We start from the raw sequence: 10970 nt of genomic DNA on the forward strand, positions 1-10970 counted from the left end.
AAAGGAGACATAGAAGGGAAGAAAAAACAAAAAAATAGAAAATAATATTGCTAATGGAAAAAAAAAAATGCACAAGATTTGAAAATTGTCACATGGATTGAGAATTGCACATGATTTAAGCACAGTGTTATTCACTATTGCACAGTATAAAGATATGTAACACAGTATATATATATATATACAAAGAATATGTATATGCATAGACTTGGTACGAAAAAGATAAAAAATGTGTAATATTGAGAAAAATATATAATATTGCACACAATATTGCATGGATGTAATGGCAAGTAGTTGAAACTTTAAAACTGTGCAAGACAGTGCAAAGCAGTAAGTATGTAAACACAGTGCTACATAAAAAACGTGTTGAACAATTGATGACAACTTTGGCCCTCCTTGTACAGGACATCTGTGTTGATAATTCAGTTCAGTTTGTTGTTGAGGTAAACACCCAGGCATTTGAAATCCCCCATAGTCTCAATGTCCAAGCCCTGGATGTCTGTGGTCTGTGGTACCCCCTCTGTCCAGACTGAGGCTCATGCTGAAGATGTGCAAAATGTCCCCACAGAGCTGATCTGCACAGTCTCTGAGCAGTCTGAAGCTGATGCCTTCCGGGCCTGTGGCCTTCCTCGCTTTCATCTTCCTGAGCTCCTTCCTCACCTGAATTGCTACTGCCTGTTTGCCATTGTTCCCCTGAAGGCGCTCCTCCAGCTTCCTCCTGTAGCTGTCCTTGCCTCTCCTAATCTCCTTTTTCAGCTCCCTCTGCACCCTCCTCAGCTCATTTTTGTCCACCGATCTAAACCTCTTCTTCTCATTCAATAGGACTTTCAGTTCCAGGAACACCCAGCATTTGTTGTTTGGGAGACACCATACCTTCCTGGTAGGCACAGTGTTTTCCACACAGAAATTAATGTAGTCCATGATGCAAGTTATCAAACTGTCAATGTCCTCCCCCATGTGGACTGCACAACACTTCCCAGTCAGCGGTGTCCCTCTTTCCCATGCTGGGCTCCTCTGACCATCTTCTCACATACCTGGGGCCCGTTTCACAAAGGAGGTTCAACAAACTCCGAGTCTAATCCTGAACCCTGAGTTGATCTAGCCTGAGATAGGAAACTCCGAGTTTCCAGTTTCAGAACAGGTGATTTGAGTTAGTTCAATCAACTCAGAGTAGGTTAACTCAGAGTTAAGCGCGTGCACCACGACTATAAAAAGCCAACATCAATGGAGCCCGATTCAACGAGTCACCATGGCAACGGGGAAGAGGAGAGCTGCATTTTTTACCCCACTAGAACTCGAAATCTTAATGCGCTCATACGGCGAATTTGTTTTTAGTAGTTGCAACACCGCTTCAGCTACAAAAGAGAGGGAGACGCCGTGGGAGAACATTGCTGCTCGGGTCAGTGCGTAAGTTTAAATGTAGTCCTTTGCAATCACAATAATATTACAGGGGAAAACTGCTTGAATGGTAGCTCATTAATTTATTTCGTGTAGGTGCACTCCCACGGGGGAGAAGCGCACTTGGCAGCAGCTTAAGATGAAATATAAAAACATTGTTCAAGCAGGTAAGACCTCGGCATAATTTAATGGGGATACCTCATTTTGATCATGTTTTACATTGTAAAGTAAATATTAACTGGCTGTTTGACTGTGCAGTTGTTTTATCCCCAGCATAATGTTGTTTTCACACACACTTTTTCATATTCTGTTAAATAATTAAGCCTATTTAAACTAACACAAATTTCTGCTCAGCCAACAGAAAGAAGGCAGATGCCCATAAAACGGGTGGTGGCCCAGCACCGCCACCTCTAACGGAGGCAGAAGAGCTGGCCCTAAGCCAGAATTTAGGAAGGCCAGTGGCTGAGGGAGCTCATCTTCAGAGCTCACCCCCCAAGACACAAGTGCCTTCATAAAATGTATTATGCCTAGGCCTATATATCTCTTTTACGCCTATTCATAAAAATATTTATTTCTCTTTCATGTCTTTTTTTTTCTTTTGTCCCAACAGATTCTGATGGTGCTATCTGCCTGGTGGAGCCCCCTCACGCCACAACAGACCTTGTAACTGTAAGTAGGCAATACTCCAAAGATTTTACCAAATGGTAGTTTAAGTATAATGAAACATATCACTCATCTAGGATGAAGAGCACGAGGAAACTGTGTCTGCTGCCTTTACAGAGGGGGATCCAGAAAGGCCTATAGAGGTAACATCTTGATATGTTACTGATAGTTCTCCTCCCATTTACATTTGTTAACATTCTGGTGGAATATAGAGTGTGACATTTAGCCTACACTGAAGTATTAAGTCATTCTCATCCTTTTTAACAGGGCATGGCTGGGCAGCAGCAGGAGAGTCCCTCAACTTCCACTGCACAGATTGACACAGTGAGATGGATGTTCAGTAAACACCAGAGGTTCATTCTGTGGAAATCATGTGCAACTGTATAATTTAATGCCCTCCTTATGTGTTCCCAGTTACCAGTAAAAGAGATTTATAAAATTCAAAATCCAAAAAACCAACAAAGAAATGCAATACTTGGACCGCCAGATTAGGAGGGCAGATCTAGGAATTGAAATACAGGAGCACAAATGAGAGGTGGGTGCATGGTCAGGGGTGAATTATGTTAATTAACTATTGGAACATTGACTAAACTAACTCTTGTATTTGTAGGAAATAAAGAAGACCAAATGAAGTGTGTATTGTGTCTTTATTTGACTGCTGTTGTGGTGGTGGTGATGATGGTGACTCAATCTCTGAAGTGACTATAGCATATGGTGTCTCTGACTGCTCTGCTGTCCTGCATAGCTGGCAGGTGGATGGGGTCATCATCAGGGTCTTCAATATGTAGGGCAGGGTGTTGCTGTCCTCTAATAGTGGCAGTATTATACATTAACACATGCCACAATAATATCACAGGCCCTCTCAGGGATCACCCTGAGGTGACGTACGCACTGGAAACGGGTTTTCAGTAGGCCTATGGTCATCTCCACCCGGGCTCTCGTCCTGCAGTGAGCCCGGTTAAAGTTCTGTTGAGGGCCTGGTTCAGGGTCAGGGTAAGGGGTCAGCAGCCTAGGTTGGCATGGGTAACCTCTGTCACCCAGCAGAAGGCCATCAAACTCTCTTGTAATGTGTAGTGGACACATCAGAGTATATTAAAGGAGGGAGACAAGTGAATTATATTGTGCAAATCTTTAGGCTGCTTACCACGTTGCAGTCTGTTGCTCAGGTTAGACTCGCGATAAATCCTTAAGTCATGAACAGACCGAGGCCACTTGGCCTCCACATTGGAAATTAGATTTGCAGCATCACATATGAAAAGATAATTGTCTGGAAATGCCAGAACATCTATGCGCGGTATGATACCCATCTCCCGACGAATATTTAATTCCCTGCACAGTAATGCTGCACCTTCATCCACGGAATTGTTGTCAAAAGGACATGCCATGATAGTGAAAAAAGTGCCTACTGACTGATTTTTTTAAATAACAGACGGCAGAACTATGTTATCCAGAAAACTTGCCTGCTGACTGAATGAATCAGGAAATCAAATACCGTGTGTGGCTGACAGAGGGCGGAGACAGAGAGAACCTCGAGTTTCATTGAGAAAAACCTGCTCCCGACCAGGTTAGGTTCATAGATTCTGTTACTATGGTAACTGACCGAGATCTTAAGTTACCTCTCTCTGTGAAACAGGCAAGAGTTACCCCTCTTTCTCTGGTTTGAGTTACCTCCCTTTGTGAAACGGAAAACTCAGAGTTTGTTAAGCCTGAAATGAAGGAAACTCCAAGTTTCCTTCATTTCAGTTGATGGTTGTTTATTCACCAAATGTATGTATACAGGGAGCAGATGAACCAGTTTGTGATCGGAACTGCCCAGTTGGGCGAGGGATGAGAAACTGTAAGCATCCTTTGTATTTGCACACAGTAAGTCCAGTGTTCTATTGTCTCTGGTGTGGCATTTAACGTACTGGGTGAAGGTGGAGGGAGTGGAAGAAGACAGGGAAGCATGATTGAAGTCTCCAGAGATGGAGGAGGGCTTGAGGATGTGATGTCTGCAGCTGTGAAACTAGAGTGTGTAGGAGCTTGCATGTTGCTGCAGCATCGGCCGACTGTATTGATTTCGATACTTAAATCATCTCCAGGTAAATTCTTATTTTTTCTACAGTCATGATACAGCAAATTCTCGGTGGATTGTATCAAGATAATTATCACAATAAGTAAAGTAAAAAACTTGATTTTATGGTTATCAACTACACATAGCTTTCAGCTTACTATTTTTGAAGGATAATGATGCATCAATTGCTGCACACCAGCACATCGTATTACTCTGCATTTTACTCTGAAGGGTTCGTGATGCCTTGGGCGTCAGGCAGCTCAGATCCTGATTCAGGAAAGATGGCTATAACAAGAGTTTTATTTATTTATTTATTTATTTACGGGGGGTGGGGGTACAAAACTCTTCCTCTTTTACCTATCCTCATTCCTGTAGTTCTCTCATTCCTGCTGCCTGTACCTCTCTATCCCCTCACTCCATCCCTGGCTGAGCATCATTGATTAAAACCTCCGTAGTTTCCTGCCTATCTCTGTTTGCAGTCTCTCTGCTGCTCTTTGTTTTACAGACACAATCTTCCAGCCAACAGACACAAACAACAGCTTGTTCGGTCCATTTAGCTGCTGTTTGGACTGCAGCTACATTACAATCTTATCAAGGGAGTCGCTGGCACACCACTGCAGCTAATAAACTGATAACACCTGTGAGTATTGATTTTGGCCTCAAACCAGCCAACTTTATCCCACATACTGGCAACACAAATAACCAGGTACCAGGAACTACTTTCATCTTGTGAAGGGTTTTACAAGTTTGAACACATGAGTGATAAGCCCTGTATACCTCACATTCCTGTAGAGTGTTTCCCAAATAATCCATTACTTTTTTTTTTTTTTTTTTTTTTTTTTGTTGATTGATTGATTGATAAATCAAATCAACTTACACTGCAACAAATTTCTGTAAAAACACAGGAACTTTTTTACAATAATCTACTGCTCTTCATAAATGCAACTGAAAACTTTAAATGTTGATGGCTCTAAGGAACAAATTATTAACAACAAGCTACTGTAAAATCTTAATTTTATAATAGAGAATTTCTTAGTTTTCATTGCGTATGTTGTTTGAGTCCCCCCATTTTTCATCTGAGCAAATTCTTTTTTCATCCAGTCCCACCATCTGATGTAGGGCACAGTCAATGTAAAGATACTAAAAAACAGGCATAAGGTATTGTATTGTACTCTGATCAGACAGCGCCGAAGTGGATGGATAAAGTGCTGCTCTCCTGCTGGACAACAGACATGGCACAGCATAATCCATCCTGCTCGTGGACTTTACTTAACAAGGTAACTGTGCTTTTATCGAAGTCAGTGTTACTCTGTTATCTCATTTGTGCTGAATTTCTACTGTATTAACTTTTCTGTTTTGTGTTAAGCATGCATGCAGGTGTTTTCAGCTAATTTTAGCTGGCACCCCCGCCCTTTAGTTGCTGAGTGAACACATTTGGTACTACCAGTAATGTGTCAATTTATTTGATTTTCATAGCCACAGGATCAGATTGGAGTTAGCTTGGTCATTCAAAGACTAGGCTCTATTTTATCATTTGTTGAGCTATTTCAAGTTGTGTATGTGTCATGTTGCTTTTCTTCCCATCTAGGGTGGAGAAATCATGTTTCTTTTCTCATAGTGATAAAACAGTTTATAAAAATTAGATTGTTGTTTCATAATGATGAGACACAGAGGTGATTGTCATGAGAAAACATCCTCAAATTTCTATTTAGTGAATATATTACACACAAACATTCTTTACTTACCACACCAAATATATGCTTTCTCTGTTATTACACATTCAGACGCTTCAAAAATATCAGCCCCAAGAAGAGACCAAAGGCCAGTGAGGGGATTGTGGTGTCCAAGAAGCAACTGTTAATCTCCATGTGGCTGTCCTTAAAAAATAACCTCATGGACTCTGAATTGGGCTTTAGGCCACAGCACAGCACACTTTGACAAAGGAATAGCCCACATAGCAACCACATCGTCATCCTATTTCAAGGTGATTAGTCTCAATATTATGGTCTGTTAAGTTCAGTATAGTTCACTCCAGTTGTCTCTTTTATGCAGCTCCAGGCTGGTTCTTTCACTTGCTTTATATTGCACATGATCATAACGCATGAAAGATGCATATTGAAGGCAAGGTGTTACGTTTCAGGTAGGATTTGGACTCAATAGCAGACACACAGACAGAGGGTAAGTGGAAAATTTCTTAAATGTGCAAGGAGGAAACTTGTAGGTAATCCTTGGAACAGCAGGTGAGGCACGAGATTCAGAGGTGGAGAGCAGCTCATAGATGTGCTGGAGCACACAGCGTACAGGTGGTGAGAGTAGTTGTGTAGCGGGCATGAGGTGGTGGAGGCCCAAGGAGAGCAAGGTGATGGTGGCTGATTGTTGGAGGTTTGAGGCAGGTGAAAGCAAGAGGCTGGGTGCTGTGGTGGCAAAGACACTGGAGATTGGTGCTGATGAACTGACTGAACTGACTGATCCAAAAACAAAGGGAAAAAGACACAGGTGATGAGACACTGGGAATAGACACTGGACAACAAACGCTTGAAGATGATAAACACTTTTAACACTGGTAATTGGCCAACAATACTACAAAGCAGCAGAAACAATCTGACGATGAGTCTGCAGCAGTCCACAGTCATTATACTGTGCTGATGAGTCCCAGCTGAGTAGGAGGCAGCTCCCAGCCACCTGCAGAACCACGCCCAGCTTCTTCCAAAAAAGGAAACACAGGAAAACCGAACCAGACACCTCTCCAGTTTGCTAGTTTTTCAAAACGTTTTTAAAACCACAAGGTGTATACAAATTGTTGGAAGCCTGTTTCACATGATCAATTGTTCTCGTGAATTGTATTTCACAATATTTTTTTCATTGCATTGTGCATTGGCTACTGAATGTAATAAATGTAATGTGATGTCTCAAAAAAGCGAGAATTCAGGATACATGGTCTAGGACATGGACACTGAGAATCTGGACAGCACGAAGAATGGTGTTTTTATGTATCATGTTTTATGTATTATACAGAAATGTAACTATTTAAATTTGTCACTTCCTGAATATGTTGGATACCGCACTGACTCTATTATAAAGACAAATTTTGTAAGGCATTCACTCTTCTAAGTCATTTTCAGGATTTACATTCTACATTTTGCAGTTCTACAATACATATTACAGTAATAAACTGTGAACTTTGGAAATTACAGGAGGAACACTAAATTAATTGTATCATGCAACCAAAACTCAACAGCACAGTACCATAATTTTTTCACAAGAAACTGTAGCTGCCAGTAGTTTAATGAAATTCAACAAGGAAATTGTTACAGTGTACAAAAACTTTATACTTCCTGCAAAATGATCAGGCCCCTCCAAACCTCTCTGGCATTGTTTCCCTGAAGGCACTCCTCTAGCAAAGCTGGATGCCCAATTAAAATGCTTAGAATAAACATATTTAACATTTTGCGAAAAGGTGCTCTGGACAGTGCCAGTCACAAACACAGACACACACACACACACACACACACACACACACACCAAGTTTGGCACCAAGTTTGCAGAAAGCTGAAGCATATGAACACATGAACAATCTCCCGCTCAAGACAGCAGCTAGCAAGACCAGGAGAGCTCCCAGAGTCTGTGTAGCTGAAGCCTGATAGCGGCCTGCTGGAACCTCCCGTCACTTCGGCTCCGGTAACCACTATTTTTAACACAGTTCCTCGTTTTTATATCTCGGATCACTTGTGCCCAGCTTTTATTGTGTTTATTTTTTAAAAACATGGACTAAAGCTTCTAACCATCGGGCTAGTGGTCGCCTCAGACTACACCGAAGAAGCCAATACGGAAGCAAATACGGAAGTCGTGACGCCGAAATCGCATTAGTGAGGCGCCAGTTTTAAAAAAAAAAAACAGTTTTAAAAAAACCTTTTTAACTCAGTGGGATCTAACTCACCTCCTCCCTGTGGTGGTTCTGTGTTCCGGGGTGACGGATCCCCGGCACATGGCGGTCTGTGAGTCCTGTCTCCCTACCCTCTCAAAACTGAGGGACAGCGTCTGTAACCTGAAGGCTGACCTCAAGGAGAGGGACAAAATCATCATGGATTTCTCCACCGTCGCCTCGACCCAGTCTAAGCTCATCGCTCACATGAAAGCATCCGGAGCTGGTAAACGGAGCATGACGGCCGCGGACAACACCACCCTGCCATGGACCGGCTCCATTACCACCGGATCTCCGGCACCAGCACTCACCGAGCTCCGATGGCTCCACCAGGGCGCCAAGCCCAAGCCATCGGCACCCTCCACCTCCTGTCTTCGCCCCCCGGAGTGGCAGTGCTCCATCAGGGAGGATGGAGCGGCGGCTCCAGCACCGGTGAGCTCAACGCCACTCAAGCCGAGGGAATCCTGGTCAGTGGTGACCAGAGGTGCCGGGGCTCGTCCATCTCCCCCTCCTCCGCCTGATCTACCGCTGGAGAACAGGTACGACATCCTGAGCCTGCAGGATTTCCCTCCCATGGGAGCGTGTTCCAGCTCGCCTCCAGGACCTGTCCACCCAGCTGGTCACGGCTCTCGCCAGCCCAGGAGGCGGGATCCGCGCGTCCAGCCTGGCCCCTCTTCTCCATCTCGGCCAGGAGAAACCGCGGGCCGGCGCCACCAACCGCGGGTCACGCCCTGCCAACGGCGCACCTCCAGGCAGCCCGTGGAGCAGCGCACCCCCTCCGTGCTGGTCGTCGGGACCTCGATGGTCAGACACGTGACGGTGCATGGTGGCTGGACCTTCTGCCGCTCCGGAGCCCGCGTCAAGGAGGTTGAGTCCTCCGCCCTCCAGCTGTGTGCTCAGCACAGCTCAGCCTCCACACTGGTCCTGGAGGCCGGCATCAATGATCTCAGAGACCAGCAATCCGAGATCCCCAAGCGGGATTTCAGGTCCATGGTGGACAGCATGCTGGACACGGGGAAGTGACTGGTTATTTCCGGCCCGCTTCCCCCACCACGCTATGGTGACGTCACCACCAGTCGCCTCCGCCAGCTGCACCTGTGGCTGAAGGGATACTGCCTGGGAAAAAGTATTCCATATGTGGACAATTTTATCCCCACCTTTTTAAACCGGACGGCCTACACCCAAACCAGGAGGGGTCACGGCTTTTATCAGTAAACATTGACCTGACAGTCCGGTCCTGCACCACAATCACCTCCTGACTCACTACACCCATACACACGCCCTCTGCACCTCACCTGCACTCACCTTCACCCACCCCCACCTACATCACACACGCCCCTCCCCCAGTGACCCCAGTGGCACAGGACAATATTTACACCACTACCTCTCCCTACAGTACATCTCATACAGCAGGAATCACAGTCAGAATCACAAACAGAATTCACAGACCAGTTTCATCATGGACCAGTAACAAGTGAAATAACTTAGTTCCGGTCACAACTGCTTCAACCTCCTCACATTGTGATGAATTGAGCACGAACATTAAGCTGGCCGTGCTGAACGTGCGCTCCCTTTTAAATAAAACTTTTATCATAAACGACCTGATTTTAGATAACAAGGTAGACAGCATTTTTTTAACAGAGACATGGCTTGGCACTGACGCACCAGTTGTTCTCACCGAGGCTTGCCCACCAAATTTTAATTTTTTATTTTCTACCAGGGGTGGTAAAAGAGGGGGTGGAACTGCCTCTATCACGAGAAATACGCTGCACTCAAATGAAGTCTCTTTTAACAGTTACACATTGTTTGAGCATCATGCCTTTGTTTTTAGCAGTCCTCCTATTCTCTGCATCACAGTTTACAGACCACCCCACCATCATCCTACCTCTTTTATCAGTGAATTCTCTGAACTATTATCAATCGTACACACCAACTATAACAGAATTTTAATAACTGGCAATTTTAATCTACATGTTGATAATAGCTCTGACCCAATGTCCAAAGAATTTTTAAATCTCTTAAGTTGCATGGATTTTAAACAGCATGTCACACAGCCGACTCACAACAGAGGACACACCCTGGACCTGGTCATAACCTATGGCCTGTCCACTGGTGTGTCCTCTGTTGTTGACCTGGCTGTGTCTGACCACTACTGTGTGTATTTTAACGTCACCAGTTTTAACCACAGGGAGGCCCCGGTGAGAATGGTGAGGAAACGCTACATTACCTCTGAAGTGGCTGCAAATTTTATGGAGATTTTAAAGAGCACTCTTGCCGAAATTTTACCTGCACCTTGTGATTTTATTGTTGACAATTTTAACAGCAAACTGAAAACAACATTGGACTCAGTTGCTCCACTTTTAACCAAAACCATAAAAACGAATCCTACACCACCGTGGGGAAATAATGACGAAATCAAAAAACTGAAAAGAAATTGCAGGAGTGCAGAGAGGAGGTGGAGAAAAAACAAACTGACAATTCACTATGAAATATTACGTGAACAACTGAAAATCTACAATAACACAGTCAAACTGGCACGAATATCTCATTTCTCAAGACTCATCACAGACCATAAAAACAATGCCAAATTCCTGTTCTCCACCATCGATCTTTTAACAAATAGCAATTTTAAAAAATCTTCCAAACCCCCATCAGATGCCCTCTGTGAGGACTTTGCAGACCACTTCAGAGGTAAAATCGATATTATCAGATCCAGTCTTTTACCCCAACAGAATTTAGTTTTTAACACACCTGTACCATTACTTTTGCCTGAGGAAACACTGGAGAGTTTTGCCCTGGTTGATGCAAGGACACTTGGTCGAGTTTTCTCCCAAGTAAACCCAACAACCTGCCTTTTAGACCCAATTCCCACATCACTTTTAAAAACATTTTATGGCTTCTTTGAGGAACAGATTTTAAATATTGTAAATTACTCTC

General features: G+C 43.9%; 1 long non-coding RNA gene across 1 annotated transcript; it reads left to right on the forward strand.

Annotated features, from left to right (window-relative positions):
- Positions 1–1530: 1530 nt before the first annotated feature.
- LOC143338348 (uncharacterized) lies at positions 1531–2445 on the forward strand. Its single transcript, XR_013079242.1, has 4 exons — positions 1531–1562; positions 2006–2064; positions 2136–2201; positions 2326–2445. It is a non-coding gene; the product is annotated as an uncharacterized LOC143338348 (long non-coding RNA).
- Positions 2446–10970: the final 8525 nt, after the last annotated feature.

Source organism: Chaetodon auriga, chromosome 19, assembly GCF_051107435.1.
Source record: "Chaetodon auriga isolate fChaAug3 chromosome 19, fChaAug3.hap1, whole genome shotgun sequence".
In the NCBI taxonomy this organism is placed as follows: domain Eukaryota; kingdom Metazoa; phylum Chordata; class Actinopteri; order Chaetodontiformes; family Chaetodontidae; genus Chaetodon; species Chaetodon auriga.